A 19345-nucleotide genomic window follows, 5' to 3' on the forward strand; every position below is an offset into this window, starting at 1 on the left:
ACTATGTGTGGAGAAAAAAAGGCACAGCACACCAACATCAAAACCTCATCCCCACTGTAAAACATGGCGGAGGGAGCATCATGGTTTGCGGCTGCTTTGCTGCCTCAGGGCCTGGACGGATTGTTGTCATTGATGGGAAAATGAATTCCAGAGTTTATCAAGACGTTTTGCAGGAAAACGTACGACCATCTGTCCGCCAACTGAAGCTCCGCAGACGATAGGTGATGCAACAGGACAATGACCCAAAGCATACAAGTAATTCAACAAAACAATGGCTGCAACAGCACAGAATACGCCTTCTGAAGTGGCCCAGTCAGAGTCCTGACCTCAACCTGATTGAAATGCTGTGGCATGACCTTAAGAGAGCGATTCACACCAGACATCCCAAGAATATTGCTACACTGAAACAGTTTTGTGAAGAGGAGTGGTCCAAAATTACACCAGATCGTTGTGCAGGTCTGATCTGCAACTACAGGAAACATTTGGTTGAGGTTATTGCTGCCAAAGGAGGGTCAACCAGTTATTAAGTCCAAAGGTTCACATACTTTTTCCTCCCTGCACTGTGAATGTTTACATGTTATGTGCAATTAAACCATGTCAACAGCTAATGTTTGTGTAGTATTATGTTCAGCAGACTGTGTTCTTCTATTGTGACTTAGATGATGTTCAGAGCACATTTTATGCCCAATTCATGCAAAACTCCACGTAATCCCAAGGGGTTCACATACTTTTTCTTGCAACTGTAATTATTGTTCAGTGGCTGGACAATATGAAAGCAGCTTGGTTGAGCCGCAATAACAGAAGACAGGCATGACAAGTATAACTTTGAAATAAAAATTCAAGTGTATTATTTGATAGAGAATAGCTGCAAATGTATGTGGGCAGTGTAACTCCATATAGCAGTGGGCATCAGTTGTCATTGGGAGCTGCAAAACAAAAAACACACTTTGCAAAACAAAAATATACTTTGACCACCCACAACTTTCTAAATGTTTATTTCAAATATACCATATTTTTTGGTATTGATGCAGTGGTTGGGCTGCTTGCAGCAAAGACCAGGCACATTTGCAGTTCCCCTGCTCGGCCAACATAGTCTTTATTTTCCAAGGCACTCAGCAGCCAGTTGAATGTTCTTATATTTATTCAGTAAAGTCAAGGCCCTGGTGGCATAGCTTCAGGTAAAAAAAATACAACCAAAGGCTGCCTTCCCTTCCAAAATGCAGTGGAATGGCTAGTGATATGCAGGGATATGGGAAATGGCATTGGCATAAACACACATACTCACACCTACACAGGTTGAACTGATGGACTGGTGTCTTCACTTTACCAATATAACTATGTAACTATGTAAGTGAAAGTAAAAGAAAATATCAGATTTTGGGTTGTCTCCAGAAAAGTAATAGAAGAGGAATCTTCCAATGGGACACTAAAGACCTCGGGGGGTATCAAGAAATTCCCTTAATTTGCAGGGATTTCCTCTCACTTCCTGTTTTGGCAATTGGGCAGGAAGTCAAGGTAAATAGAGGGAAATAAACTGATAGGGGTTATAATCCTCCCTTATTCTATCCAAAAGTTTTGCTTATAGTTCTACTCTAAGAGATTAAAGCGGTAGTAAACTTGACAGGTCACGGAGGTGACAGAAGGAGGAGGGGGTCGGACAATGGTTGGGATGAGGGAGCAGATGCTGATTGATTGTGTGGGATGCCGCCATGTCATGAATGATCCTTCAGTTGAAGAGATGGGTGGCAGAGGGGGAGGAAGAAAAGACAGAGAAAGATGCTGGATGCGAGGTCAAGTGTGGAAGCTGAGCTTGCACTCCTTCCAGTGTTCCCCTCAGGCTCAGTCTTCTACTGCAATCCAGCTTGCAGCTGCTGATCACTGTGGAATTTTGTAACTATGTCTCTTTTTTTTTTAGTTCCTCTGTCTGATTGGTTAATACAGTTCATTTATATTTGGTTACTATATATTTTTCTTTTAATATTGGTGCTGGTGGCATTTTATGGTACTTATTTTTGCAAATTAAAAGGAATTTAACAGTTTCATGTTTTGTTGATTTAATATTTTCTACTGTTTTTAAAAAAATAAATTTTTTTGAGGGGGGAGGGGAGGTGCAAGTAGCTGGTCTTGCCTAGGGCTCAAAATAGTCTAGCACCGACCCTGCATGATACACAGCATTTTTCTATCTACATTACATACAGTAAGGGCTTACGTCTACTTTAAGGAACCAACCAGTGCCTACTATCCCTTGACTAAACCCTCCATATACATTATCAGCTGTCCAACCTATGATTTCCCTATTGCAACTAAATTATATTGTCAATGTGGCTCATGATAACCCAACCTTTTATGATGTGGGTGTGGCTTATTTAAAAGCCTCCTTATTGGCCCTTGTAAGCCAGTTGACTTAAATTCAAAAGCTAGGCAATGTACTAGGGCTACTATAGTGAATTCCTGTAGGAGTTTGGTGGATCTGTGAATATGGAGGGTTTACCTCAAACCCATATTAGACTGGAAAGAGAACCTCATCTCTAAAAGTGATAAGCCCTGATGTAATACCACTCAACTGAAAAAGGCATTGTGCAATAACCTAATACCCACATTTGTAATGCAGCTCTCACAAGACATACACTGATTTTGCTGGAAATGAAACAGTGGACTGCATACATTTCACTGTGAGTTGTCTACAGCTGAACACATTTGCAATATGAGTGGGATTACTTCAAGTGAACTCCAGGTGCAAAATATTGCAGAATTAACTGTTCAAGTAATCTGAGTAATCCAAGCCAGAACTAACATTCCTCAAAAAGCCATTAAACATCACATTTTAATTTAATGTCCAACCGAATAAATGAATGTATTATTGCAAGTGGAGCCATAGTTCTTCACAGTTTTCATAGATTAGATTGAATAAAAGTTTTATGCAATGTAATAATGTATTCTATTAAATATATAGAATTATTCTAACATTTTATTAAAATCTGTAAAGTAAACTAAACTAAATTAGCATATATGCATATATATATATATATATATATATATATATATATAGTGAAGGAAATAAGTATTTGATCCCTTGCTGATTTTGAATGTTTGCCTACTCACAAAGAAATGATCAGTCTAAAAATCGAATGGTAGGTGTATTGTGACACTGAGAGACAGAATAGCAAAATAAATCTCAAAAGAAATGCATTTCTAACAAATTATGCACTGATTTGCATGTTCATGAGGGAAATAAGTATTTGATCCCCTATCATTCAGCATGATTTCTGGCTACCAGGTTTCTTTCATACAGGTAACAAGCTGAGATTAGAAGCAGTCTCTTAAAGGGAGTGCTGCTAATCTCATTTTGTTACCTGTATAAAAGACACCTGTCCACAGGAGCAATCAAACAATCAGATTCCAAACTTTCCACCAAGGCAAAGACCAAAGAGCTGTCCAAGGATGTCAGGGACAAGATTGTAATCTGAAAAAACAGTACAAGATTGTAGACCTACACAAGGCTGTACTGGGCTACCAAACTATCGCCAAGCAGCTTGGTGAGAAGGTGACAACAGTTGGTGCAATCATTCGCAAATGGAAGAAACACAAAATAACTGTCAGTCTCCCTAGGTCTGGTGCACCATGCAAGATCTCACCTCGTGGAGTGTCAATGATCATGAGAACGGTGAGGAACAGTGAGTTTTAGTTTTGTTATGTTATCCTGTTTTGACTTTCCTTTTTTTCACTCAGTACAGGCTATCCCCTGGGAGTGCATGGAACCTTGAGAGACTTTTTTGGGGCTAATATATGGTGGGGAGGCATGCCTTTACTTGGATAGCTGGATAGATTTTTAAAACAGATACACAACAGGCTTTACATGTTTGTGATGTATGTGCAGCACTTCTGAGAGCACTTCTTTTAGCACTCAGCACAGCTGATTATATTTTAACTGTCTGGTTCTGACCACTAGTCTCACATTTGTGTTATGCATCCCTCATCCCCCCCTTCTTTTTTCATCCTTGACTCATTTTTCCCTAACCCTTTTTCAAAGCTTCATATATTATGTCCAATACCCAGAATGTGGTTTGGGGAGCCCTTATCACATTTTGTCACAACTATCCCTTTACATGCACCTAGGAGATCACTGGTACAACAGGTAAATATTTTGAAGGTACCATTTTTAAGTCACCTTGATCACAAATTATGCATCTAAAAGATTTCAGAACAGGTTATTCTCCCATATGTTCAAAAAATAATCTCTGGACATCAGTGTGGAATTCTGATGGTAATGGGAGATTCAATTTTGGCATTATACTTAAAGCTACCCCCTACAGGGACTACCCCTGTTTTTGATACATCCCCATCACCACACTTTCCAGAGACTCATATTGCAATGCTCCAAAAAATGTGCAAAGAAAAGAGAAGCAACAAGGTTTCCATTTGAGCTTTCTCTTGAATGATGACATGAAGTGGCTTGGAAAAGTCTAGGCTCAGTCAATACCTGCAATCCCTAGTATACAGGAACCAGGTGGGGTTTGTCCCTGAGCATCAAGCTACAGACAACATCAGGAGAGTAGTACCTCTTATACATCTGCTACAACAAAATAAAGTCTCTGGATTTCTTTTATCAGTTGACACTTACAAGACCTTTTTGTTTCTTTGCAGATGATGCACTCTTCATCCTCTCTAACCCCTGCATATCCCTCCCTGACTTTTGCCCGGTCCTAGATCAGTTTGTGCAATTTCTGGGTTTAGGGCTCATTCACCTGGGTGCCATGGCTCAGGCAGCATGCAACAGCCATTTGATTACCTTTTTGGAGCAGAATGTAGCTGTGTGCCGGCAGCCTAGGCTAATCATAAATAATAGAGATGTAACACTGTCTGGACTCTACTACATATCCAAGTTTGACCAGCATGCAGGAACTGGTGAGTATCCGCAGAAACAGACAGTAGCCCCAGAAACATGCACACCTGTCAAACTCAGATGTTCGATTGAGTCCATACAGTCGCTACATATCCTTTTTACTAACATGTAACATACAGCTCCATGCTACTTTGAAAACAAACAAAATAAATCAGTTCAAGTATCTAGCCCTGAAAATTACTCTCCTTCACTGAAATGTGTTTTATATCTGCCAGAATTTCCCCTTTCCCTGGACATCCATGGCACTTAACTACCTGGGAGCAAAGTTTACTCCACATTATTCATTGCTTTGATCTATTACCCTCTATTTTGTTCTGTGTCTACTGTTCTAAAGACTTGGAACGTACCTTCCCTGTCTTGGATGGGTTGTATCATTGCAGTGAAAATGATTCTGCTGCCCAAGACCTTAAATTTCTTTCAAACCCTTCCTGTATGGGATGCATTATCCACATTTTCTTTAAGATCAGATTTTCTCCTTCATATGAACACAAACAACTAAGAATAGCTTGAGCAACATCCTTAAGTTAGCCCTTTGATGCTTCATAGCCTAAAATTACGTGTTGAGGTATAATACTCCAGTATACTCCTGTCCCACAACCACCTCTTTTTTCACTGAGGATTGAAAATTCCAGGTTCTTTTCTTAGTGGACATCACATTGATTCATGCATGTCGGCCACTTAATTCATGCCAATTCCCATCATGATCAGACCTACAAGCATATCAGAATTCTCCCTAAATGAAGAATTACAGATGCTTACATTGCCGACACTATACTGTAAAACCTCACTTTCTAAAAATTCATATTTCCCCTATAGAATCTCATTTTTTTTACATGTCTGCCTTTACACCCAGGGTTTCCTCTAAGCTCACATCTCTCTTATACTCAACTATGAATACCCACTCATCACACTCCCTTCCTTCATATACAGGACTCTGAGAGCAAGACTTTAAACACTCAATATCACTTGATAACTGGACCAAAGCCTGCTCCAGAATAGCTAAATGTTTCTTCAATACCACTAATAAAGATACAAAATTAAAAGTATACATCCTTTAAATAGCATACTTTGCATGATGTCTTAAACCTGCACAAAAAAGGGAACACTCAAAGTACCCTGAAAAGAGGCATTAGGAAGAGGGAAAAAGTATTTCTTATTAAATATAATTTCCCGGCTGTATGTTTGTAAACAAAGCGGCTTAGGGATTTGACTCAACATCTATACCAGACCCTTTTCTTTAATGAGATGAAAAAAGGTGCAGTCCCCTCCAAAATCAATACCATAACCATATTTTAAACCTTGATGTGGGTCTGGTATGGATTTTAAGGGGTAACCCCACAGAAAAAAAACAATGTGGGGTCTCCTGCAAAATCCATACCAGACTCTTATTCATGATGAGAGTCTGGTATATACTGTATGTTAGGAGGGAATCCATGCTTAAAGTTAAAGAAAATTAAGTCTACCCCCCCCAAAAAAAAAAAACATGGCCATTGAACGGAACACTAAAACACAGACCACACCAAATTTTCTATCATGCAGATCTAAGATCAAGCAATGTAGATTTATTGTCAATCAAGATGAATGACTCTCCAATGACCTGAAAACAATAACACAATGCTCCAAGCTGATAATCTGCTCCTGATGATTCTCTTGTCATGAATGACATTATGCTGGTTAGCATTTGAATGTAAACAAAGGAGAGTGGTCATATTTGATCAATGACATTATCAGGACATTATTGTTCTAGCAATCAATAACATTGTTAGGAAGCGTGCATCCTCACAACCAAGATTGCTTGCAGCTCACAAAAGGTGTAAATGGTTGCTAGGTTGCAGGTGGCCTGGGCCACCTAGCAACATTGTTTTACATGGTGTAGGCAACTAATAATAGAGAGTCCATGAGTGGAAAGTTGACTTTTCGTGGTTGTAATGATAGTTGTGATCTAATACTGAGTATGATGGAATCCTTGATTCTTCCTGCTTTTTACCTGTTTTCTTGTTAATAAAGTGTTGGCAGTTGGATTTTGTAATACTCATATATTCACTTGCAATTCCGAAGCACTTTTGTTCTCTCCCTCTAGTGGCAGGGCAATACAAACATGTTATATTGTCACAAAATTAGCATAACAACTGACAGGCTAATTCCAGCATTGCTGTAATAAGACTAAATCAGATGCACACTTTTATCAATCCTAACAATACACAGGCAGCAAACAGGCAATTGTTCCATACTCAGAAAACAAATGGGCAAGTTTTACAATGTGCAGACAACAAATGGGCAATTGTGACAATATGCAAACAACAAATGGATAACAGTGACAATACGTAGACAACAAATGTACAATAGTGACAATATGTGGGCAACAAATGAGCAATTGTTAGCGAGCAACCAACGGGCAACTGCTTCCCTTCTCAGGTAATAAATGGGTAGCCATTTGTCAGGGAGCGAGGAGCCAGACACACAAGGAGGTGCAATTAAAGGTAGGTTTATTAATATAAAAATAAGACAAGAGTCTATGCAAGTCAAACAGCGGAAATCATAGCCAAAGCCGGGGTCAAGAGCCAGGAAGAATCGTCGACAGAGCCGGGATCAGGAGCCAGGAAGAATGGTCGCCAGAGCCGGGGTCAGAAGCCAGAAGGAGTCTTAGCCAAAGCTGAGTCGGTATCCAGGAAAGCAATGAGTAGCTAAACAGGAGCTTGCTGCTGTGCAACAGACAGGACATGAATGCAATGGACAGCCACAAACAGCAGACTTATATGTGATAAGTCGGCCACCTCCTGGGGGAGGAGCTGCAGAGGACTGAAAGCATAAAGGATCTCTCAATGCTTTGCAGACACCTAAGATGGATGCCAGCACATGGAGCAGCACAAGGTCTGAGGAAAGGTAGGACCTTGACACCATTACAAAAAGCTTGCAGCAAACAGACAATAATGGCAACATACAGTGAAAAAAATGAGCTGTCATGACAATACAAAAAAAAAAATGGGCAATCTTGATGATAGACAGGCAACAAAACGATAACTGTGACAGTACTTGGGCAGTAGACAGGCAAATGTTGCAATTGCTAGCAGCAAATAGGCAAGTGTTACAATCCGTGAGCAATGATAATAAAAATTACAACTGAAAGTCATTCTGTCTCCCAGTGCTCCCACTTACTTTTACTACCTGTCTCCAGGAAGCAGAATACAGAGACCCTCTTTAGTTTTGGTTCCCGGTTTCTGGACCTTGAAATTTCCTACTGTGTTCTCCCCTGCTCCAGCTCTCCCCTCTGGCCTCTGTGAGTGTGTATAGCCAGAGGGAAGAGTTGGAAGAGGAAAGAGCAGAATTGGAACTCCCAGAGGCCTAGAGACATGGTAAAGAAATTGATTTTTCAAAGTTTTTGTGCAAAAGTCAGAGTTACTAGCTACGTACATAACCAAATACACTATACTTGGAGGAATTCCTACAGGATACAGGAAGCTGTTCTTCATCTGTCAGTTATTTAGGAAAATAAAAGGGTCCAATTACCAACTATTACTAACCCTATTATATATTTTTGAAGAAATATTGAAGGACAACATTGTGTAACATCAGCACAAATTGACAAAAATAAGGACACAAGGTGGGATCTAGTGGTTATTTCAGAACCGTGGTACTGAGAATTATTGTAAGCAGCTGATGAAAAAATTATATACGTTGTTTAAATCACAGCATTTCTTAAAACCCATATCATAGAAAAGTTAAACCACTCTCCCAATCCTACCTCCTGCCTCTGCCTACTTCATCAATTTTTGTCACTTCAGTCTGTTCTTGCTCCAACCAGTCCTGTTGTAGTCAATTATGTCACTGTACTCTTAAGAACCTGAGAGCATCTCATCACCTGAGAGCATCTCATCACCTGAGAGGATCTCATCACTTGACAACTGGTAGCCCATGTCACTCAGATCATGTGCATCCTGAAGAACCGTGGTACTGCAAGCTATTATAAGCAGCTGATGCAATAATAAGCATGTAGGCTCACAAAACATTATATGCAATGCTTAAATCACAGTATTTCTTAAAACCTATATCATAGAAAAGTTAAACCACCTTCCCAATCCTACCTCTTGCCTCTGCCTACTTCATCAATTTTTGGCACTACAGTCTGTTCTTGCTCCAACCGGTCCCGTTGTAGTCACTTAATTATGTCACTCTACTCTAAGAACCTGAGAGGATCTCATCACCTGAGAGGAACTCATCACTTGACAACTGGTACCCCATGTCACTCAAATGATGAGGATCCGGAAGAAGGACCTTCCTACTCTGCAGTGAGGAAGAGAGAAGTGAGCTTTTAAACTAGGATTTTTTAAATATAATAAAATGACATTTATTCAGGGGTTGAGAGCAGTGGTGGACTGACAACTCATGGGGCCCCCGGGCAATAGGGGATCATGGGGCCCCTGTGTCCTTGCCCAAACTAAAAATAGCCTATGAAAAAGGTACCAGGGGCATCTCATGAAGCCCCCTACTGACCCCGGGCCCTCAGGCAGGGCCCGAGTTTCCAAATGGTCAGTCCACCCCTGGTTGAGAGGGAAAGACTTGATGCTTGAAATCATCTTTAAATCATGTTAAATTAAGGAAAATGGAGTAAAGCTTTGTGTCGGCATCCACAAATACATGCAAGTACCGCATATTTCTTATCAATATGTAACAGTATCTTAAGTAAAAACAACTTAATGGTTGTATTATTGTTCCGATGTTAGTATCTTTGGATAGAATGGCCTTGAGTTCTGTATTGTAGTAATACAAATAGCAGTTCATCTGTTAATATATAGTCTCCTAATCCGATTCAGGCTCTTTTTCACAGATTAGTGTTGTGATTAATATCATTCTTATACTTAACCTGTTTTTCAAAACTTTGTATAGTGTAAACACAAGAATGGCCTTATCTTTTTAAGAAGATTATGCATAAAGCCCCCAAAGAAAAGGACTATTTTCAAGAGTTCATGCAGGTATGCTGGCAGAGAAAAGAGATGGAAATAAAAGAAAGGAAAATGGGAAAATATGCGTATGCTGCTGATTTGTAAATTGTATTGCTTGTGTGCAGTATAAATGAATAAATGTGATACATATGGTTGTACTGATTGTTATTTTTGGGCTAGTAGTAAATATTAATGAGTAGAATTACTGAATAAAACAAATGCAAATTTCATTAACTGTAGCCTGACGACATGTACTCTTGTTGCCACCTTTTATCCTTCACCGTTTATCTGGCATTAAAAACCACTGTTGGAATGTGCTGACTGAGTGAATAATCTCCACAGACAGAAAAGCTGCACATTGATGTGCTAGGTCTTTAGCTCGACATCTTATGCCACAGTGATCATTCTTCATTCTCTTCTGCTAAAGTTATTTTTGAAGTTACGAGGACATCACATTGACATTAAGACTTCTTCAAAGTAAGCTTATAAGAATGAATTGGCAGTAGTGATTTTTTTTACATATTGTACAGGTTTTTTGGCTAGCTGTTACTGCCTGTGGGTGAACATAGCTTGCTGTTCTACATGAACAAAAAAGGAAAAGTATATTTCTCTAAGTATAATTTTCTTGACATTTTTGGCAGCTCCTCAAAAAAAAAAAAAAAAGTTTTCAATCCTTTTAAACATGAAAACATTCATCCTCTTCTAAGCATTTATAAAAGGAAAACACCTTTAAGGTGTTAATTTTTACCAGTATGCAATTTCAGCCTACATTTCATTACACTTATAAGTAGAGTATGTAAACATTAAAAGTAATGAATAAGAATGGTGAATTCCATTCCGTTTTCAAAAATGTACATTGACTGGAAATGTAAATCTTATTTGGTGTGACTGCAGAATAATGTAGATGTTTTGGAAAGGAATCATATTTTAGGAAATTTAAGGAGACATTAAAGGTGGGTCTCTCTTCAATAACTTTATAATACTGTAAAAAACAAATTTGTTATCTTTTGAGGAAATAAGGTATTTCTATTGATAAATTAAAAAAAATTTATTTTTTAAAAAAAAATTACCATTGGTAAGATATTAATGCATTTTATGTGACAATTATAAATATCAGAATGTATAGGCCATAAAAAGTACATTCTTATAGATAAACACTTGTGAAAATTACAGCTGAACCATTGAATGCAGTAAGTAAAATGTGCAAAAATTACATTTTAGACATTTGTTTTATACTTTTGCTTAGTTTTAGAATGTTGTGTGTGTGTGCATTGTAGAACACATAAAATCGCTAGTAGCAACAGTTAATTCATAGGCAAATGTCTGCTATACATATTATATTTGCCTTGGCTCAGATCCTAAGCATTACGAATTCACTGCAGACGTTTGCAGCTGTGCGCTTTTTTCTCTTTTTTTTTGGCTTACATTTTCATTTAACAAACAGGAAAAAATCTTGTGGCACAAAGATGTTTTCTGTGATCATTGCATTAACTTCTCAAAGCCCATGACCAGTGTTAACAGCCAAAATTATTGGTTGACAGGCTGTCAGGGAATTTAAAGAATACTCTTACCACCTGGTCGTTGCTAAAAAAATTAAACTATGCAAACACCTTACTCCCTGACCCAGTATGAAATGGCCTGACTTCAATGTGCTAGACCAAATATATGCGCTTCTCATGCTTTCAAAGACATGTACAATCTTATACAAAACTGTTTTAATAAGTTGTTATTTTCTTATTTGATATTTGCATGTTTCTTTATCAGTGCTAGTAGTCTTGTGTTTCTGCATGTTATGGTTAAATGTCTAAATTTTTTACTTTGTACAGCACTGCAGAACAAATTGTAGCTACATATACTGTATATGTATACATATACACATAAATTAGTCATAATTAGAATCATCTGAAATTATGCAACTTTATGACTTCGATAGTATTGTTGTTTATAAATGCCACAGCAGTATTCAGGTACATTTTGATAGTACAAATTATTTATAAAAAATGTTAAATAGATGGTAACAGTTATGACAAATAAGATGAAAATGTAGAGCAGCAATAGGACTTCAAAACATTAACAAGTATTGTGGTTTGTGTTTCCTAAAATGAAGAAACTGTGATGCAACAATTTTGAGATCACATTTTCTAATTTATTACTTTTACTCATAAGATACTGACATACTGTATTTTATGATACGTTACAGAGAACTCTGGATCATTCAAATATTGTTATTATTATTATACAGGATTTATATAGCGCCAACAGTTTGCGCAGCGCTTTACAATATAACGGGAGACAATACAGCAACAATACAGTTCAATACAAGAGGGATAGGAGGGCCCTGCTTCTTGGAGCTTACAATCTAGGAGGGAGGGGCTAGTGGTACAAAAGGTAGTAACTGTGGGGGATGGACTGGTTGGAAGAATAGAATATTCCATTATCAGCTGAGGGCAGGATAGGCTTCCCTAAAGGGATAGGTTTTCGGAGATCGCCTAAAAGTGAGCAGAGTAGGCGATAGTTTGATGAATTGGGGTAGAGAGTTCCAGAGGATGGCGGAAGCTCTGGAGAAGTCCTAGAGACAAGCATGGGAGGAGGAGACAAGGGAGCTAGAGAGCAGGAGGTCTTGCGAGGAGTGGAGAGTACGGTTTGGGTGACATTTAGAGACAAGATCGGTGATGTAATTTGGGGCAGAGTTATAAATGGCTTTATACGCTATTGTTAATGTTTTGAATTTTATCCGTTGGGCAATGGGAAGCCAGTGGAGGGATTGACAGAGAGGGGTGGCAGATACAGAACAGTTAGTAAGGTGGATGATTCTGGCAGCAGCATTCATGATAGACTGAAGAGGGGATAGCCTGCGATTAGGTAGGCCAATGAGAAGGGAGCAGGGGTGGACTGAGCATTTGGGAAGTCGGGCACTGCCCGAGGGCCCAGGGTCAGTAGGGGGCCCCATGAGATGCCCCTGGTACCTTTCATAGGCTTTTTTGCGTGCAGTTTGAGTGTGGGTGAGGACACAGGGGCCCCATGATCCCCTATTGCCCGGGGGCCCCATGAGTTGTCAGTCTGCCCCTGGGAGGGAGTTACAATATTTAAGGCGAGCTATAACAAGGGAGTGAATAAGTTGCTTAGTGGTTTCCGAGGTTAGGAAAGGGCGTATCTTGGAGATGTTGCGGAGGTGAAGTCTACAAGATTTGGACAGTGAATGGATTTGGGACTGAAAGGACAGATGGGAGTCTAGGATTACACCTAGTACCCTGGCGGGAGGGGAGGGGAGGGATGATTGTGTTATTGATCTTGATGGAGAAGTCAGGGGAGGGGGCACGGGCTGGAGGGAATACTAAGAGCTCAGTTTTGGAAAGACTGAGTTTGAGGAAGTGGAGTGACATCCATGCCGATATGTCACTTAGTAGGTTAGTAATGCGAGAGGAGATTGAAGAGGTGAGGGGTAGAAAGATAGATTTGTGTGTCATCAGCATAGAGATGGTACTTAAAGCCATGGGAGTTTATCAAGTGACCAAGGGAGGAGGTGTAGAGGGAGAAGAGAAGGGGTCCAAGGACAAAACCTTGAGGGACCCCTACAGAAATAGGGAATGAAGAGGAGGAGGCAGGGTTATAGGTAATGCTGAAGGAGCGCTGCGATAGGTAGGAGGAGAACCAGGAGAGAGCAGAGTCTCTGAGGCCAAGAGAGTGGAGTTTTTTGAGGAGGAGGGGATGGTCAACCGTATCAAAAGCCGCAGAGAGGTCAAGTAGTAAAAGTACGGAGTAGTGGCCATTGGTTTTAGCAGTTAGTAGATCATTAGTGAGTTTTAGTAGGGCAGTTTCAGTGGAGTGTAGTGAGCAAAAGCCAGACTGTAGAGGGTCAAGAAGGTTGTTGTCAGTGAGGCAGGAGCTCAGGCGATTGTTGACTAAGCGTTCTAGGAGTTTAGATGTAAATGGCAGCAGGGAGATGGGTCTTAAGTTGTTCAGGTTGATGGGGTCCAGGGAGGGCTTTTTAAGTATGGGAGTGAGGTGTGCATGCTTTAGAGGGGAGGGGAAGGCACCAGTAGAGAGGGAAATATTGAAGATGTGAGTGAGGGAGCATAGGTTAGAAAAAGTGGGTGACCATAGTAGTTGTGAGGAGACAGGATCCAGGGGGCAGGTAGTGAGATGGGCTTCTGAGAAAACCTTAGTGACCTCTTCGGTAGTAGCAAGATCAAAAGAGGAAAGTGTTGAGGGATTTTTAGTATCAGGTATACTAAGTGGGATGGATGTCTGTGCAGTGGCGATGCCCCTATGAATTGCATCAATCTTGTTTTTGAAATGATTCGCAATCTCATGAGCAGTGAGTGAGGTACTGGGTGGAGGCGAAGGTGAAGAAAGTAGAGTAGAAGTAGAAAGTAGAGTAAAAGTAGAGAAGAGACGACGAGGACTGGATGACAAGATATTAATAAGAGTGACAAAGTAGGCTTGTTTGGCAGCATGAAGGGAGGAATTGTATGTTAATAAAGCAGATTTATATAGGGTGAATGCTTGTTGAGATTTGGTTTTACGCCACAATCGCTCCAGCACACGGCTATGTCGTTTAAGATTTCTGGTGTCATCAGTCTGCCAAGGTTGTAATGGTCGGGGCCTGATGCTTCGTGTTGTTAGAGGAGCAAGTGAGTCTAATGTGGATGAAAGCGAACTGTTGTAGACAGTAGTGGCCAAGTCAGGGCAAGACAGGGAAGAGATTCTGTCCTAGAGTTGGTCAGTTGCAGAGTGGAAAGGAGCAGGGTTCATGTTGTGAAGGTTTCTGCGGGTAATTGTTTGCTGCTTGGAGGGATAGGTGTTTGAAGATGAGGACACTGTGAAGGTGATGAGATTGTAATCAGAGAAAGGAAAGGGGGTGTTTGTGATGTTGTATTGAGTGCAAAGACAGGAGAAAACAAGGTCTAATGTATTCCCATCAGAGTGAGTGGAGGACTGTATACATTGTGCTAATGCAAAAGATGAGGTTAAGTTGAAGAGTTGGGATGTAGCTGGGTTGTTCACATTTATAGGGATGTTAAAATCTCCGAGAATGATAGTGGGTAGTTCAGAGGAGAGAAAGTACGGTAGCCAGGGGGAGAAATCATCAAGAAAGCGGGACACCAGTCCAGGAGGCCGATAGATCACTGCAATCCTCAGAGAAATGGGAGAAAACAGCCGGATGCAGTGAGTCTCGAAAAAAGAGAAGGATAGAGAGGGAGGGTTAGGGAGGACTTGAAAGGTGCTCAGTGGGGATAGAAGCAAACCAACTCCACCACCTTTCCGACCACTGGGTCTGGGTAAGTGGGTCTAGAAAAGGCCTCTATAGGAAAGTGCGAAGGGAGAAGAAGAATCTGCTGCTTGAAGCCAGGTTTCTGTAATTGCTAGTAGGTTAAGGTCGCGGGAGACAAAAAGGTCATGGACAGACGTGAGCTTATTACAGACAGAGCAGGCATTCCAGAGCGCACATGAAAAAGGGAGGGTGGTTTTTGGGAGCACGGGGACTGATATTAAATTAAGGGGATTGCGGCTATTCCTGGAAGAAAGAGGAAGCCTGGTGTGGGGGTGAGATACTGGAGGACCCGGGTTAGGGGAGATATCCCCAGAGGTTAGGAGAAGAAGAAGGGTGAGGAAAGTAAGATCGGAGCAGGATATATATACCTGTGCACATGCCTTCCTGTCCTGGTGTTTGGGTCAGCAGGTGAGTGAAGTATCAGCAGGAGGTGATGAGAGCAGTAGTAGGGAGATGGTAGCAGTGAGGGTGAGATGTACAAGTTTTGGGGTGGAGCAGAGGGGTAAAGAAGTGAGATTTTGGGAACGCAGGAAAGTAATATGAAAAGGAGCAGTAGAGGGGACATATTAAAAGGTACACAGAATGGGACTCAGACTTGTAAGAGATGTTTTCCAGGGTGTTTGCTTGCAGTCTGTCCAGCATGCAGTAGAGTTTCTTGCTCTTGTATCTTCCTGCTGCTTGAGTTATCCTGCTTTAGTTAAACTGCTGTGTTCAACTGCTTCTTAGCACTCCATCAAAAGCAACACTCACTCAAAAACAGCACCCCTATCTGTGACTATTCCCCCCCCCAATCTGTGATCACCCCCCTGAGCTGATCTAAATTTATAGGGAGATGGTCAAATGAGCACTCTTCCCCGCCCTAATTAGGAACTGATAAGGATCACATGAATAGGGGGGATGTTTCTCAAACACAGACCAGACACAGGCCACAGTCATAAAAAGAGTGCAACCAGAGGTGAGAACTAATCAACATAGACAAAAATATATACACACTATTTGTTCTGAAATTAACAGGAATCTATGCATTGTTACAGTTTAGAGTGGAGAGAGCAGATAGCAGCAATTTACCCAGAGATAGCAGGAGTCTATTCGTTGTTGCAGTTTAGAGTACAACCCAAAATAAATTCTCCAGCTCTTGTCAATCGCAGAATACCATATATGTGTATGTTATTTGAACCCGTAGTACAGCCTAGAAACAATAGTGCGCATTTTGTTTTTGTCTTTTTTTTTTTTTTTACCTAAAACACACTGACACTGACATTAACGCTAATTGCGCACTATTGTTTCTAGGCTGTACTACGGGTACAAACAACAAATAACATACACATATATGGTATTTCTGCGATTGTCAAGAGCTGGAGAATTTATTTTGGGTTGTTATATGGAGGTAGGTTATGGTCGTAACAAGAAACACACAGCTAAATAAAAAAAAAACAATTTTTTTTTTACTATTTTGGGCCAGTTTTCCTTTGATAATAAAAAAAAATCAGGAGATATCCATTACCATTTACCACCAAATGAAAGCCCAATTTGTCCTGAAAAAAACAAGGTATAATCCACCTGAATGTACAAAGTAGTTGTGATGATATGTACGGTTTTACTATCACATGTCAACGTTGCAGAATTGTGCTTAGGCATTTAGATTTGTTTTACCCTTAGGCGTGAAGGGGTTAAGTTTTAAACTGTTTCTACCTCAAGCCATTCTCTTTGAATAGCTTGCATTAGAACATTATCTATTCCTGTGGTATCTAGCCATCATTTGTAATTTATCTATATTATGTATTATAATTTATTTAATAAAATGTATTGATGTTTTGTAAGTAATATTTTTTTTTTGTTTGCTTTACTATGTTGGTGTAATATTGTTTTGATTAATGTATTATAGTGTTTATTAATTTACTCCATTTAAACCATGGACCCCCATACTGTCTACAGACGACACACCAGATAAAATACTGTCGGGATATAGAAAGTTTGCTTCACTTGTCATCTGTGAAACATGGGGCGAAACTCAATTTAAAATCATCCACCGGGCCTATTATTCTTTCTTAGCAAACTCGGCTGTATCTGCCCTCCCAGCATGTCCTTGGTGTGGCTACATTCAACCTACCTTGTTTCATCATTTGTGGGAATGTGCTAGAGTTTCCTCTTTCTGGGATTGAGTTCTACGGTACATTAATCAGTTATACAACATTGCAATTTCCACAGATCCCATGCTCTGTCTTTTCAGCTACCAGGACCCTATGAATTCGGCACATCCTACCTCTCTTCCCCAGTGGATACACATTTGTCTTTTAGTAGCTCGCAGAACCCTTATGCAAGCTTGGATCCATCCAAACCCCCTATCTCTCAAAATGGTGACACAGATGCTAACTAATCTATTCAACTTGGAGAAACTTGACACCATCACTCAAAACCTCAAGTCCACATGTCGCTGTATCTCAAGATGGAGGCGCTTCATGCAGCATTCCTTTGCAACTGCTGAATTAGCCGCTCATATGGAACCCTTCCGTTATACAGATTAGTATCTCAAGGCACATCTAACCAATACTCCAAAATCCAAGTATCCAACCCACCTTTTAGCCCCACCCCACAGATACCCTCCTCCCTGTCCAAGAGTGGCGTTCACGCTCGTCTCTAAGGTATCTAGCCCTTATAGAAATTCTGTTCAAATGTCTTCTTGTTGAGAGATATACGGTTCTTCAGGCTTCCACTACCAATCTTCCATTCCTAGGGATTTGCTCAGCTTTAAGGTTCAGCTCTTTTTACTGCCATATTGTATCTTTTATGTCTATTTCTGACACTGTTTTTCCCATTGTAACTGTTACACTGGCTTTTGTTCTCTGTCTAAATGTAGGCTGAACAATTTAGATATCTAGTTTGTATTCTTGTACTTATTTTACAAACTTGCAATAAAAACTGGTTTAAAAAAAAAAAGTGACTATGTACCAGTACATCTCTGATGTATTTGTTCCTGCTTTATACTATTTACGCTTTGTTACTTATACATATAGACACAACCGGATCAGCTTTTAGTAGATACCAATATTTGTTAATAATATGACAGATTTGTTGTTGCTGTCTGTTAAAACGCATAATTAGTTTTGTAGTAGCCACCATATCTTTCTTGGGATGAGATGTTTCTAAAATTAGGTCTGCATGAGGTTACTGGTTGGCTCGTTGATATGCTTTTTTCATAGCTTTATTTGAATATATCCGGACCAACAATCTAGCCTTCAATACATCAGCCTCATGTTTAAAGTCTACTTGGTAAGAACAGTTGTGTTCGAGGCTTAGATATTGGCTGTAGAGTATGGACCTTATTAAATTTTATGGATGTCCATTGTTTGCCCTCAAAATAGTATTTCCGGCTGTAGCCTTCCGCTACAGGGTGGAATCTAGAAAATGGTCCTCCTATACAAAAATTCCCAAATCTAAGAATGAGATTTGTTTTTGATCACAGGTCATTGTAAAGGTCAAATTGTAATCATTTGTCCCCATTCATTTAATGAAGGTCTCCAAAAGTTCCTTTGTACCATTCCAGAGTATGAGAATGTCATCGATGTACCTGGGTTAGGATAAAACATGGCACAGATACATTGAGAGAAACTCATCACCAAAGAATTGACATTCCCACCCCCTCCAGGTACAGATTGGCGTATGATGGGGCACAGCATGTTCCCATCACTATACCCTGTACCTGGAGGAAGTGGGAACCGTCAAAAGTAAAGTAGTTATTTCTGAGATTGTATTACAATCTCAAGAACAACCTATTATACTAAGCCTGGTCCTTACTTCTTTCCTGCAGGAACATATTGACCACATTCAAGCCCTTAAGATGTGGGATACTACTGTCCAAAGCTTCCACATCTAAAGCTACCAACCATGTATTATCAGGGGCTTGCACGTCTTCACTTATCTGTAACAGATGTATGGTGTCCTTGGTGTAGGAATGCAGACTAGTGACATGTTGTCTAAGATGCATGTCTGCTAAAATACTGGCATTTTCTGTAAGCCCACCACAACCTGATATTATCCATCTACCTGGAGGTTTTGTTAAGTTCTTGTGTACCTTTTGGAGGGTGTAGAAGGTAGGTAGGCCTTGCCATTCATTGTTTAAAAATTCCCAGGTACTTTTAGGGATAAGATTTTTTTTGCAGAGCATTATTAATGATGTTATAGTAAGTTTGTTGAGCTTAGTTTATATGATGCTGAGAGATCATTTTA

This window comes from Staurois parvus, unplaced genomic scaffold (assembly GCF_062004578.1).
Source record: "Staurois parvus isolate SC_StPar_1 unplaced genomic scaffold, SC_StPar_1.0 ptg000850l, whole genome shotgun sequence".
Taxonomy (NCBI): Eukaryota; Metazoa; Chordata; class Amphibia; order Anura; family Ranidae; genus Staurois; species Staurois parvus.